The 15354-nt window shown below is 36.6% G+C and overlaps 1 long non-coding RNA gene across 1 annotated transcript in view; it reads right to left on the bottom strand.

Moving 5' to 3' along the window:
- LOC109430671 (uncharacterized) overlaps window positions 1-15354 on the bottom strand; it is a 169952-nt gene that overhangs the window by 147033 nt on the left and 7565 nt on the right. The window contains exon 2 of the long non-coding RNA XR_009997801.1: window positions 6287-6405. This is a non-coding gene — a long non-coding RNA (uncharacterized LOC109430671). The remainder of the gene's footprint in view (window positions 1-6286; window positions 6406-15354) is intronic.

The following is a 15354-nucleotide window of genomic DNA, read 5'->3' as shown; positions in this document are numbered from 1 at the left end:
TCCACCAGAGATGTGTTTTTATTTTTGCTTCTTTTGATGCCGGTTGTTACTCTTTTACACCACGGAGCCGCGCCACAGCCGACGATGGGCAAACCCGAGCATGATCGCAGTCAGATATGAAGATCTTCACGGTGGGTGGGTGGCTGGTTGGTCGAAATCGCGGATCGGCTGGATGGAACTGGGAGAGCGAGCTTTTTTTTATAGCTCGCGGGATGATCTCGTCGAACGGTGTTGTTGTAGAAGTAGAGTTCGCGCGCGCGGCAGAGAATGAGAGAACGAACGAAAGTTTCCTTTATGTCTCGGTATGAACCTCACCGATTCGTGATCCGGTTGTGGTTGTTGTTGGTAGGCATTGGGCTTGCACAACGAGTGAGGTGCTGCTGGCTTCAATTTGAAATTCTTTCTTTTTGTCCTATCTCTCGCTCACTCACACGAGCTGTCCGTTACCTTTCTTCGACACCTTGAGCACAAGATAATCCATAATCGGAGCAGTAATTGGATAGCGATATCATGCTGGAATCGGCCTCAAATTGAATTAATTTCAACGTGAGGTGCTTTGTTAAACGTTGATGAAGCAGGGGAACGTCTTTGTTGATTTTAACGTCTGTCAATCTAATAAATATGCAATTCTGGCTAGAAGAAGGAAAAACAGTGACTTTTGCTAATGGTGCTAACGGCTGGTACAATCTCCGGCGCTGCAACGTGCTGACTGAAGAAACCGTATACCGTGCAGTGCAGAAATATGTATAATAGCAGAGTTTTTCCCAAATTTGACTACTTCACTACTTTTAGTAGGCCCAAAATGTAGGTTGCACACTAGGTTTACTTCTGATTGCCTCAACGATGCACTTGTTCCTTGTTTTACAAGAAATAAATTTTCAGTGTGTTAAGGTAAAATATGAGTCGCCCAGAAAATTCCGCAACAACGAGTTTTAGACGAGTTTTAGCCAAATTGTTTGGGTATATTTGCACCACAAACATTTACTATTTATCATCCCCCCAACGAGCATTGTGACAAAAGAAGAAATGAGATTTGTTCTGGCCTAATATTAAAAAATAAATATATTTTGGATCTTGTTTTAGTATGGATATTTTCGGTTTCAGTAACGTTTTTTTTTTTTGGGTTTCGGAGACAGTAAGTTGTTGGCCTAAGGTCCCCTATCCACCGTGGTGGGACTGCCACCTTAGCTATAGCTTCCGGTGGAGGAGCATTTTATACTCAGCCGCTGGAGGCCAGAACAGACGCTGTTTGAGCCGCACCTCTTTGGTGAACAGACGCTCGAGACGTACCTCTTCAATCTAGCTGAAGTCAGAAGGACAACAGTGCCCAGGCTGCACTACCAGCTAAGCACACAACTCTTAGCTGGCGGTCTTCGAGTTCTCAACATTTTTACTATAAAACTTCTAATAATAAGTTATTTGATAGTTGCTTCAATATTTTGTGTAGTGTGCATCGTTTTTGGTGAAAGGAACGCGAGTTTTTTTTTTTGCTGGTGTGTTTCGTTCCAGACAGTGGGCGACGAAACAAAATACAGTCGACTCTCCACATGTCGATGTTCTACATCTCGATATCTCTCCCTATCTCGATGGTTTGGTCGGTCCCTTCAATCTGCATACATTTTACCTTTCTACATGTCGATAACTCCTTATCTCGATATCTCTCTATCTCGATGCGATCTTGTTCGTTTTTCTTCTAGATTTTCTCTCCATTTGTCGATATGCCCGTTTTTACAGGTTGCTAGATCTGGTTTCTTAGGTGCAAAACATTCTAGGAAGGCGAAGTGACATCTGTTTGTTGATGGATTTTCTTAGTTACGGACCATTTTTCAATCTAGTGTGCATTACAAATTGGTTCTTGAGTTCGATTTCTCCCTATCTCGATGGTCCCTTCAATATCGAGATGTAGAGAGTCAACTGTAGTTCTATTCCTTCCAGCGATGCAGCAATGAACAGATGCCTATGAATTGGTGAGTTTGTTTCAAGCTACTTTGTTATTTTTTTTTTAATTAAAATATAAAAATATCTACTCCGATAATCGTAGATAAGCAATGCTTATGCATTTTTAACCAACCGTCACAAAAAGTATCGCATTCGAAAAATATAAGCAATATGTTCAAAGATAGTTGCTATGGGAACTAGGTGAAATATCAAATTTGATCGTGAGGTGAAACAACTAATTTGCTTCAAATTATTTCTTTAGTTCTTTCTAACAAACCAAGCAATAAACGGTTCTCACAGTCATTAAAAACGATCATGGTGCCGAATATAGTCTGCCATACATAGTTAACAAACCAACAAAACATTCACGCTTCCAAACAACTGCCAATATCACAATTTTCTCGCAAAACACTCGTCTAATATGGGCCTCATCATAAACTAACCACCGGTCGAGCAAAAATTGGAGGATCAATGGGAGAAAACAGATTGATAAAAAAAATGGGTAAACGCACACAACCATTCAGAAACAAACGAAAAGCCAACCAACAGCGAGAGCCACAAGTGAGAGAGGATTAAATTATAAGTGAAAAAGAGGGTATACAAAAATAATAATTACCAATAATTATCTCTCGGAGGAACAAATTTAATTGAGATGTTTGGTACAGTGTAGGCTATACCAAGCCGGGGTCCAGCATATACGGTGTAGGGGATCTACGGCCTGTCTACGGTCTGTACGTCGACGATGACGACGGCGGTCTATCCCGAAACGGGAGGGAGAAAAAACAACCAGACAAATCAGCTTTTTCGTGTCGACGACCAAAAGAGAAGGGATTTTGCTGGACTTCTCCAGACGCTAGCTCATGACGACGAGGCCCGAAAACCGCACGTTTAAAACTCATCAACGGCGTGGAGTATAATTACTGTTCATGCTCAAAACAAATTATTAAAATGATTAGAAGTCTAGGAGCATTAATTTGGCGCGTTAGTATTATTCACGTTTTTTTCTGCTCCTAGTTTTTTTTTTCCTCTGTCGGAAGACCTATCATCGGTTTCTGACTGGCTGCGATTGGTACGATGTTGGATTGGGGGTGCCTTCTCGCTGGAGTTTTAAATCAGTGTTTCTCAAACACTGTGAACACTGGGACTGGAAAATGGAAACTCGCTGAAACCAGATCACGTTTAACCGTTATGTGTCCGACAAATTTTTTGCTTTTTTCTACACCGTGCTTTTCAAATGGGCGCTGGGTACCCGGGTACCCGGTCGGACACATAGAGTTTAAAAAAATAGTGAATTGAAATTTGGCATACTTCTTCTTCTTTTTCTTTATGGATCTACTTCTTCTTCTTCTTTATGGCTCTACGTTCCCACTAGGACTTGGCCTGCCTCGTTTCAACTTAGTGTTGTTTGAGCACTTCCACAGTTATTAATTGAAGGGCTTTCTTTGCCTGCCATTGCATGAATTTGTATATTGTGAGTAGGGTGGCCGACACTGTCAAAGTTGTTTATCTCTTAAAACCGTAAATAGGGTACGCTATACAATAGTGGGAATATGTATAATATCATTATGTGACTGACTGCTAACGACTGTATTGACGAGTATTTCGCTTGTTTTACGGCTCTTTCAGTCTATATTAAGCAGCTAAAACGCCTTTCGCATCTACTGTCCTACGTTTCGGTGTGTATTTCACCTTCTTCTGGGAATTAGAGGCTGCGTTTTGTTGTTGTGTGTGTATGAGTCTTGTCCGACATATTGCTGTCTATGATTTTTGTTGATGGCGTCCCTCTACGGCTTTTGCGTTCACTGTAGCACAAATAATCGATACAGTGAACGCAAAAGCCGTAGAGGGACGCCATCAACAAAAATCATAGACAGCAATATGTCGGACAAGACTCATACACACACAACAACAAAACGCAGCCTCTAATTCCCAGAAGAAGGTGAAATACACACCGAAACGTAGGACAGTAGATGCGAAAGGCGTTTTAGCTGCTTAATATAGACTGAAAGAGCCGTAAAACAAGCGAAATAATATCATTATGGTTATTAAGAAACATTGGTTAAACGCCATTCTTCTTCTTCTTCTTTATGGCTCGACGTTCCCACTTGGACTTGGCCTGCCTCGCTTCAACTTAGTGTCCTTTGAGCACTTCCACAGTTATTGATTGAAGGGCTTTCTTTGCCTGCCATCGCATGAATTTGTATATTGTGAGGCAAGTACAATGATACACTATGCCCTGGGTGTCGAGAAAATTTCCCCGACCGGAACGGGAATCGAACCCGCCGTCTCCGGATTGGCGATCCATAGCCTTAACTACTAGGCTAACTGGTTAAACGCCATTATAATGTATGCGTTATAACAGCCTGCAATTGCAAAAACATCTTTGGAACGCCTACTATATTTTGCAATAGTGGCCGAAACAACAATTGATATGCTCTCAATGAAAAAAAAAATCGAAAAATAAAAAAATAAATCAACGATATGTACACTCCCGTTCAAAAGTTTGGGGTCACCCCCTCAAAAACATGTCATTTTTTTAGGCCCATATCTCCGCCAATTTGCGTCCGATTTCAAAACCCTAGGTTTCATTCAAAAGATAATAAGTCAAAGAAACTTTGAACATGATTTAAAAGAAACTTTTTCAAAAAAAAATTGTATGTAAACTTAACCCAAAGTTGCCAAATTTTCTAAAAAATGAATATAAACTTACGGCAGTGTCGCTGGAAGTTGGGTCGACCAAATTTTAAGATGAGAGCGGTAATATGACCCATTTTCTATTAGCTTTCAACTGCTTTTTACAGAACTTAGCTCAAAAATCTAGAAAAAAAGTTATTAAGTAAATTAATCCTTGATGTCATCGACCAAAAGTTTGGGGTCACCCCTCAAAATGATGTATCGGTCAAAAGTTTGGGGTCACTATCGTAAAACATGGAAAAGTGATTTGTTGATATCTTTGTCATCTTTCATTCAATTTTAATTCTTCTTGGCTTATTTGAAACAAAATGAATGATACTTACTGCATAGACATTGAACCACACATATTTGTTGAAATTTACATACTAAAACTTAACGTAAAGTTGCCTCATTTTTTGAAGCGTGGTAAAATGTGCTAACTTTACATAACATTTTTATATACAAAAACCGTTAAATACGTTAAGTTGAAGACATCAAACGTAAATTTAGTTAATTATCTTTGAAATGAGCCAAAAATAATTAAAATTGAACTATAGATGACGAAGATATCACCAAATTACTTTTCCATGTTTTACGAAAGTGACCCCAAACTTTTAGCCGTCGACGTCCAGCCGAACGTCGTCTGTTCCAATTCTTTCTACATTGTTTCCTGAGCTTGGCCAGATCAAAGTTCCACCAAGGGGTTCCTCTTGCGGTCTTCACAGACCGCGCAGAGGGCAAAAGCTTCCATGATGAAGGCCGTTGTAGTATCAACGGCTTCATCTAAATCACTTGGAGTGTCAATTGATGGTGAGTATCCATGAAATTGGGCTGCAACCAGATCGGTAAAGAGATCCCAGTTGGTTGGATCCCGGGGGTTCCTGAAACGCAAAGTTTGCGAAGTAACATTCACATGTTCAAACAAGATGTAGCGATGGTCAGATAAAGATTCTTCATCCGACACATGCCAATTGGTCAGCTCGTGACTAATTCAAAGAAAAAAAAATCGAAAAATAAAAGAATAAATCAACGACATGTATGTTCGTCATCTAAGTGCTGCGAACAATACTCGGCGGTAAACTGGAGGACGGCATCTCGCGGCGTCGCATGAACCACGAATTGTACCAAGTCTATAAAGAGATGGATATAGTGAAGCGAATAAAATACGGCAGGCTTCGGTGCACTGGGCATGTAGTTCGTATGTCGGAGGAACGAAAAGCTAAAACCATATTCAGCAGAGAAACAGGAAGGGGTCATCGGCTTCGTGGCATGCCGCGCACACGGTGGCTTTTAGCAGTTGAGGAGGACCTAAGGGCTCTAAACGTTCAGGGTGATCGACTGGAAGCTATTGGCCCAGGACCGAGATCAGTGGTGGCGAATGCAATGCACTGTTCTTTGAAGCGTGCTTCTTGATATATGTGCGTCTGAAGTTCTGACGCACTGTTGTAGCGGGATTTCAAGACGTTTGTCCTTAACACAGATTCTAACAGCCACATGGACGTGAGTCAAACCGGCGAGTTTGCAACATTCTCCTAACCGTGTTTCGCTCTGGCACCTAACCGTGATCTTTCTTCTAATCACGGCGTTTTTTTTTTTTGCTGCAGCTGATGATGATGCTGCTTTCATTGGAAATAATTACACCCTGCTCAAATTAGGGAAGCACAATAACAATTACCTGGGAGAACACCGAAAATTTTTCAAATTAACGATGTATATCCGCTGGCCGCTGCTGGTTCTCAAAATGATCATTGGCGATAATTGCTCCTGCCATGCCAGAGCAACTGCGGGAACAACCTGTGGATCGGTGGAGAGGAGAGAAAGAAAAGACGATAAATTATCCATCGATTAAAGTTCGTTAATTTTTCACACACTTTTTGTTTTGATTCAAATTGGAGCAGAATTAGATTTTGGTTGGTTAATAGTAGCAGAATTACATATACTAATTAATGTTTTAATTTGGTCGTAATTTGATTGATCTTTAAAAATAAATAAAGATAATATAACAGTTTTTTATGCGTTTAGCTTAGTTTGCAAAAACTCCAGTATTCTCATTCTTACACCCCTTACACCCCTCCCCCTTTAAACCGCCCCCCCCTAAAACATTCTCCTACATTTTTTTTTATCTGTTTTAACGAGATTTTTAGCCCTAGGCTAGTTCATCTCGGGACCCACGCTTTACTTCCCTTCCGAAGGAAGAACTCACTATTTTGTGAGATTGTCGGGAGTGGGATTCGATGCCAGGTCCTCGGCGTGATAGTCAAGTGCTCTAACCATCACACCAGATCCGCTCCTCCTACAATTTTACTAAACACTGAATTTTGGGTAAATAAATAAATAAGAAATTACACGCAGCATGAGCCCAACATATCTAAATACCAAGGTAAGATATTCCCGCAAATGTCAATAACAAGACCCACTAACACATCTGCGTTAGTTATGAAAAGTTTGTGATTTTACTCTAGAATGTAATTATTTCTGCAAAATTTGTAAAGTTTTATTAGTTTGAACGTTTCTAAATGCTGTAAAACTATGTTTAGAACCAATAAAAAAATGTTGTCATTGATTTACAAATGGCGATATTTTCTTATTTATTGCATGGAAGTCACTTTTTATCTAGTGAGATGCCTTTTACTAATTGCCTCTATGATGTGAGAGCCTAATTTCTCATAAAAGTTTGCTAAATAGTGATGCGCCCATACAAATCTACACAAATTTCATAACTATTTTTTGCTTTTTTTATCCTTTTCTCACTAATACATGAATAATAGTTGGAGTATATTACCTTGGTATTTAGATACGTTGGCATGAGCCTACTGTAAGATTCATGAATGAATTCAATGGACTACAAGATGTAATTTCTCTTAATATGATTACAGAAGTGATTCGAGATACCCGAGCAGAGGGGAATATTAAATTAATAACTACGAAATCACAAAACCTGTTTTTATATCTTGTTTTGTTATTATTGAATTATCAAGGCATTACGTTTCCATAACATGTTTTGTTGGACAATCTTATTTTGTTATGACCAAGCAATTGGTATGCAGCCCTTAAATAACATCTCAATATTACATTCTGTTGTGGAACAAGTTTGGTTATTATTGTATTATTGAGAGTGCACAAATACTTTATGGTATTGCTATCTAAACTAAAACAAATTTTGAAACAAAACCTACGTCATTCTACAACGTTATTTACAGCATTTGAGGGAAAGCAACTGCATATTCACTCATCAATTTGTCTTCCTCTTCCATTTATCATTACATCCAAACTGAGACAAAGTGCATGCCCCATATCACTAGCTAGTATTCCGTGGGAAAAAGTTTGTATAATGCATCAGAAAAACTGTTTAACGATTTTTTTAAAAGTGCGCAAAGTTAGGCCCTAGGTGCGCAAAGTAAGGTACGCTTACGGTATCACATTTGATAAGAGGTGTGGTATATTACGTGACATGGAGGTGCTGTAATGTGTACAAAACAAAGTCCCTGCTGGGCGGCGCGAGGATTTGCTAAATTTCTGAAATTGACTGAGTTGTAGCTGAAAAGTACCCAAAATACCAGCCACTGCCCAAGTGGCGCAGTACCCTGCATACATCTAAACGAGAACATAGCAGACGATATTGAAGGTTTTTAAGGTTTTCAAAGGGACATTCCAGATTCCGCCTTTGACATGTGAATTTCAATGATAAAAATGTCAAACTTATGGAATAAACTTGTTTGAACGAAGCTAATACAGACAGCTGAATCCAAAATTGTAGATGGTTTTGAATGGGATTTTTCAGAAATATTTTGTATTTCACATGTTTTCCCTGTCGTTCCAGAGGATGAAGTCGGATCTACCTATTTGAAAGATAGGTACATGAAGAGTTGAAAGTACACCTATTAGGGACGATCAAAACGATCAAAAAAAAAAACGATCACCTATTAGGGAAGAGAGAAACTGAAGTTCGCATTCTCACATGTTGGTCTAAATATATAGAATTCTCAGCCATCACGAAGTCATATATGATGTAGAATAGGATGCTAAAGTGGAGGCCATACCCGACTAGATGAACATAACAAAAATATATATATAATTATATCTTAATGTGATATAACTAACAAATTATGTTATAATTTTGTTATGACATGGACTGTTTCAAACTTTTTCAAACTAAATTATAACAAAATATATTATAATCTTTTGTAACTAGTTTTGTTACAAATAAATCAGAACAAACTCTGTTATAACTTTGTTATTTTTGCAACTGAACAAAATAATCAGTTGCAAAAATAACATAATTATATCAGAATATGAAATAATTTTAATTTTAAGCTATTTTACAAAAAATGAGAAATTTGATTAAGTATTCGTTTTTTTTCATTGCTTGTAGAGCAAAAGGTCGATGGATAGCAGGTAAAAGATCAGAAAATGTTTATAAGGAAACAGCTTTATTCTATGTAATTGAAAAATTAAAAAAAAAATTCAATTGCTGTTGAGGGGCTGCAGTTTTGCTTGTTTTTCATTGCGTAGAATGCCGGAAGCGTATCCGGCTACCCTCAAAACTGAAAAGTACTCATATTTTTTCAACTTTGAACCGATTTAAGTGAACTTCGACTCGTTTGAATAAGAAATCTTTTTTTTTTATTGATTGGTTATGCGAATAGAACGATTGGGTTACGCGGTATTCCCAAAAGTCCAAATTTTCTGGAACATATCCTTATGCTATTGAGGGGCCCAGATGCAAAGAGGTGTAAGTGACCGTTTTGTCGAGTTTGAGCTGAACATATCAAAAAATCTTCAGATTTCAAGCTCACAGGAACTTTTCAAAGATTATTTTTATGATGATTAGAAAAATTACAGTAAATCAGAGAAAATTGGGTTGACATTGAAACTCCATACATTTTGAATGGGATGAAAAACTGGTGAAAAACTTCAAAGCTCATTTACTCGAAAGTGGGTTTTTGTAACTTACACCCCTTTGCTTCTAAGCTCCTCTATTCTAATATCGGCGTTGTTGGAGTTAGCGTATTGAAAAAAATATGGTCTCTCGTGAAACATGCTTCGTAATTACACTGTTGAAAACGCTTTGACATCCACGTGCAGCACAACAGAACATGTGCTCGATGAACAAATTGAGATTTGAATTATGAAAATGCTACGGTCAATCTTGGCTTGGTCAGCCAAAGCAAAATCAAGAAATTGACATTTATGCTTCGTAATGATTACTTTGAAGTCAATACTTTGGGCCTAGGCTGGGCAGATATGCTATTGGTGATTTGATGGTGCATGAAGAAGAAGAAGAACGATGGTGTTTTGAAAAATCCTATCCCTACCACACAGGAGAAGATGTTAAAATGTCTCTATAAAATCTAAAACAAAATCTAATTAAAAACGGTTTGATGTACGGTGTAAGACTTTGGACGGACTACATATTGAACGTATAAATTTAAATTTAACATTTTTTTTCTTGGTAAGGTACTTAATTTGTACCAATCACCAATTGGTTTTTTTAAATTAAGAATAATATATTGATTTTTTGATTTTATTCGAAAGAGCACCTTTTTTTAAGCCAGTATGATTTTTTTCAGATTTTTTAAACTTTATTTTGATACCTTAAGCTTCAATTACAAAAAGATTTTTTGAAATCACCTTTTGACAGCTGGGCAATTGCTTGACAGCTCCGCCCAGTACGAAATGCGACGAGGGGTGATTCGACAAATCGATCCCATACAAACTTTAAATCGATTTTTAAATAGGTTCCCGGGCACCAAAGTTCATGAAAATTTGGATTTCGGCTCAGTTTGGCAACACCACTAAAGAAGCCAATTGCAGCTGGTCTATGGAAAATTCCACGTGTATGGCAATTCGGGTTTTTTCTTAACTCACGATGACCAGATCGGTTCAGTCGGATTTGTTTTTGATGGAAAAAATAAATCTGGATCAAATGAGATCAATATTGTCAAAATCGGAGAAAATTTATCGCAGATATAACCATTACATAGTTTACCTTCTTTATTTTATTGTCTGATGTTTCATATTATGAAGTAAAAAATAAAGGCATTGTAACTTCTAGAAATTTCATCAGACTCTTCCGTATTTTTTATTTTATTCATTGCTATAATTTGAGTTTTGGGTAAATATAGCATCATAGCTATTGATATGTTTATCTTTGTATTAATTTCCTTCTTTCAATATCCCAGTTCCGTTACGGTGCCAAATTCCTATCACTTTTCTACGATTCCCAATTCTTATAGGTTAAGTAAAATTTTAGCTTCAAAAAGTGATACATCTGCAAATGAGTTTTTTTTTATCTCAAAATTGAGTAAACTTAGTTGAATTTATATGTCATTTTAACAGTACTGCTATTCTAACCTCTAATTATAACGTCAAAAAGTATCGAACAGACTATGTATTACGAAGTAATGAATGTTAGTGAGAGTGGAGATAGCAAATATGGTACCTACTAAATAATTCTAATCAATAAAAATGTCAACTATACAGACAATTCTGCTCAATTGATGATTGCATTTGTCTATTATAACTTTTTTCTTTCGGTCTATTATTATTCGATCATATATTGTTTGACATTATGTCATAAATATCTTTTTTCATTACTAAAAATAATCTAAAACTAAACAGCATCTGCAGAAGTAATCATATCGACATATGATATAATTACCTTTTACCTTCGCTCACGTAGGTACGTGTATAATCGCCGTTCTCACAACGCGAACAAAACAAAAAATTAAATAAAATCATCTCCTTCTGGAAAGGATCTTTATCGCCGCCAAAATGCACCGCATGACGAAGCTCAATCATAAATAGTCGACTAGCAACTTTTTCGTCGTTCTCTTTGTTCCGAAACAGCCGACGACGGGCCCTGCGATCGCCACCACTGTTATTAGTGTTACAGTGCACATGTCTGCGCACCGCGATAGCGCTGTTGGTAAGAGAGAGAGGTTCGTTGTTTGATCTTGCATTCAAATCTCTGTCTATTTTTGTCCTGCGACTGGCAAACATGAAATGGGGGAATAGGGAAACTGGCAATACGTAGAACCAGTAAAGCTTCTATCGTCCCTCACTGCAAGTGCTGTGATAGCCTCAATGGTAAAGGCGACTGGAAATTTACGATAGCAGGATTGGAGGTTCAAATCCCGTCGATGTTTGTAAGTTTTATAATGAATTCGAATTTTTTTTATGTGACCTATTATTTTCTAAAAATAGAATAACACACTTAAAATAATTACCCAAAAATGAGTAAAAAAAGTTAGTTTTTACCCTAATTTTGCTTTCGGAATGTTATCAATAACTCTTTAATATCAAAATTTGTTATTGAAATACATCCCAAATTCACTGTTATTAAGTTGTTATTGCCACTAACAAAACATGTTATTAAATTGATTTTTCAGGAACAAATTTTTGTTATGTGACTTGTTATTTTGCCGCTTATGACAGACAAGTTTATAGCTCAATATGTTATGTTAATAACATGAAAATTACTAATTCCATTATGCAGTTATTTTGCCAAAATAACGCATTTTGTTATGCTGTTGTTATTCTCTTCTGCTCGGGAGATTAAGATTGTTTTTTAGAAATCAATGAACAATATAAAGAAGAATGTTTTATCTAGTCTTTAAGTAGGGTAACGGGCTTGCAGCCTATAGTCCAAATACAAATACAAATACAAATGAAATGTTTCAATATGTTAGCCTTCAATAACACTAGTTTACAAAATAAAACAAAAGCCATGACCATCTATCAAAGACCAGATTTTATCATGCATAATCACGTGCTAATAGGACAGATCGGTGAAGTACTAGATTTGTAGTAATGAGCTGAATTTTAGTATGGTGAGAAGGTCAATTCTCCGTTTTTGCAATAAAAAGGTGCAAAAAGCGTGGGAATTATGGTTCCTTGCCTAATTTGATGCTGTTTGAGCAAAACTTTGGGCAACAGTGTTGTTGTTTTCTCCATTTCTTGCAACATAAACAACATAGTTATCCAAAGTTTTGCTCAAACAGCATCAAATTAGGCAATGAATCATAATTCCCACGCTTTTTGCACCTTTTCATGGCAGAAACGGAGGATTGACCTTCTCACCATACAAAAATTCAGCTCATTACTACAAATCTAGTACTACACCGAACGTGCCCCATTCCGGAACCGTACTAAATTAAAATAGATCAGTTTTTGAATTGGGTTGTTTAATGAATAAAATATTACTATTTTCTATACAGTCAGATTTTTTTTACGCGGGGGATACGTACCGCGTAAAAAAAAAACTCAGTTCAAAATTCAAAAAACCGCGTAAAAAAAGTCTCACCATTTCTCGACGAATCATGCAAAAATAAGACGATGAAATTTTTTTTTGTATGGAGTTTTCATTTACGCGGCCGCGTAAATGAAAACCGCGTAAAAAAAGACCTGACTGTATCCTAATCGAAAGAGCTCATTTTTCTGAATTTGTATTTGTATTTGTATTTATTTAATAATATCCAACTGACCTACAATGGTCTTATTGAACTCCTTAAAACTATTGTGGAATAAAACACGAAACGAAATTACATTGCATCATGATGCAGTAAGCAACATTAAACAATACTTTTCACATTTCAGTGATCATTTTTCTACACATAAACATTTAAGGTTCTTATCATATCAAACAACATATAAAACAATATCGATAGTCAGAATTCATTCAACAATAAAACAGGCATACTTCAAACATTTATCTTTACGACTAATATAACGTGATTTTATTGCGATCCAATTCCTTTGTTTTGATGGTGAAATAAGCAAAAGAAATTTAATTTGTGTGGATAGAATGACAGTTCATTCAATAAAATGACAGTTTACCCCGAACAAAAAAGATTACCCCATACAAACTTTAAATGCATTTTTAAAATAGTTCCCGGCTACCAAACATTATGAAATTTTGGATTTCGGCTAATTTTTGGACGAAGAATCAGATTATGAATTAATCTGAATACCCCAAAAGAACCCAATTTGGATTTCAGCTAATTTTTGGACGGAGAATCCGACTATGAAATAATCTGAATTCCCCAAAAGAACCCAATTGGAACTGAAAAACGAGTAACTGTTTAATAACTTAGGAAAACAAATTTCTTGCGTTGTGGTGAACCATTTTCAAACCTTTTGGCATAAATAGAAAGCTGAATATATATTTTTTAATCATCTGAATACAGGCATTGTGTCAGATTGATGAAGTCGTGCTATTAGCAAGTACACAGTAATAAGTACCATTCATTACACAGCGCAACATTTTTTTGTAAACTCATGTGTCTCTGACAGAGGCCGCTGAATCCGAATCTGGACTCAGATTTGCTCCAGCATATCACAATTATGAGCTACACATCAATTTAAAGGGCAAAATATGCGATTTTGGGCTTTTTGACTGCAAGCCTTAAGCATGGAAATTTTTTTTAAGCAATCAAAAGGTAAATTGGTCAATTGACATCTAAATTAACGACCTAAACAAAATATTTCGTTTCACCAAATCAAATTGTGACGTGCTGGTGCAAATCTGAGCCGGATTCAGCGGTCCAAAATCTGTCAGAGACACATGAGTTTGCTCTTGAGACAGACCGTAAGTTAATTTTTATTACGCTGTGTTATGTTTCAAATAAACCAACAAGAATTGAATTCGATGAAAGATGACAAAGATATCAACGAATCACTTTTCAATGTTTTACGATAGTGACCCCAAACTTTTGGTCGATGACTTCATGAGTTAATTTACTTATTACCTTTTTTACTAGATTTTCTAGCAGGGTTCGGTAAAAAGCATTTCAAAACTAATAGAAAAAAGGTTATATTACCGCTCCCATCGTAAAATTTGGTCAACCTTATTTCCAGCGACACTGCCGAAAGTTTATATTCATTTTTTTTTTAATTTAGCAACTTTGGGATAAGCTTACATGCAAATATTTTTGTAAAAGTTTCACTTAAATCATGTTCTAAGTTCCTTTGTCTTATTATCTTTTGAATGAGACCTAGGGTTTCGAAATCGGACCCAAATTGGCGGAGATATGGGCCTAAAAAATGACATGCTTTTGAGAGGGTGGCCCCAAACTTTTGATCGGGAATGTAGGGTATATGGATCATTCCTTGGCCTAATTTGCAAAATTGCCTTGACAATTTTGACCATAAGTCATGAATTAATAGCACTAGAAATAATATGTTGACCCTATTATGCACTCTAGGCAATGCATGTTTCATCAATTGGAAGTAAACTAACGTAAATATTCAAGAATTTACTTAACTAAGTTGAAAAGATTCGATGTGATGGTATGCAACGTTGGTCTATGGTACATAAATTGGCCTATTAGTGGATACAACGTTGGCCTATTGCTTTCCATGCACTAGAACCACTTATTATCTCATTTTTTCAATATTTCTGCTGAGGTATTATCTCTGTTTGTTCATCAATCATACTTTCAAATTACATTTTCGGAGCCAAATTTTCAAAAAACTATAAATAAATCAACTATAAATAAATCACTTTCTTTTTTAGTAACGAAAACAATGCAACCCGATTATTGTGTAATATTTTTACAGTCACCACACACAAAATCTATCTTTCTGTTCGTTCTTTCTGGTTCTTACGCAAGCAATGTTGTTGGCGTCACTTTATCGGTGTTTTTGATGTCACTTTACTGATGGGCCAAGATTTGGGTGCATAGTGAAAAAAATGTCCTCAATATTCGGCCCACATGTAATTTGTAAAATAGTTATTATTCG

This window comes from Aedes albopictus, chromosome 2, assembly GCF_035046485.1.
Source record: "Aedes albopictus strain Foshan chromosome 2, AalbF5, whole genome shotgun sequence".
Lineage (NCBI taxonomy): Eukaryota > Metazoa > Arthropoda > Insecta > Diptera > Culicidae > Aedes > Aedes albopictus.
Note: the sequence above shows the minus strand (reverse complement) of the source record. Positions and strands in the feature narration are given on the sequence as shown.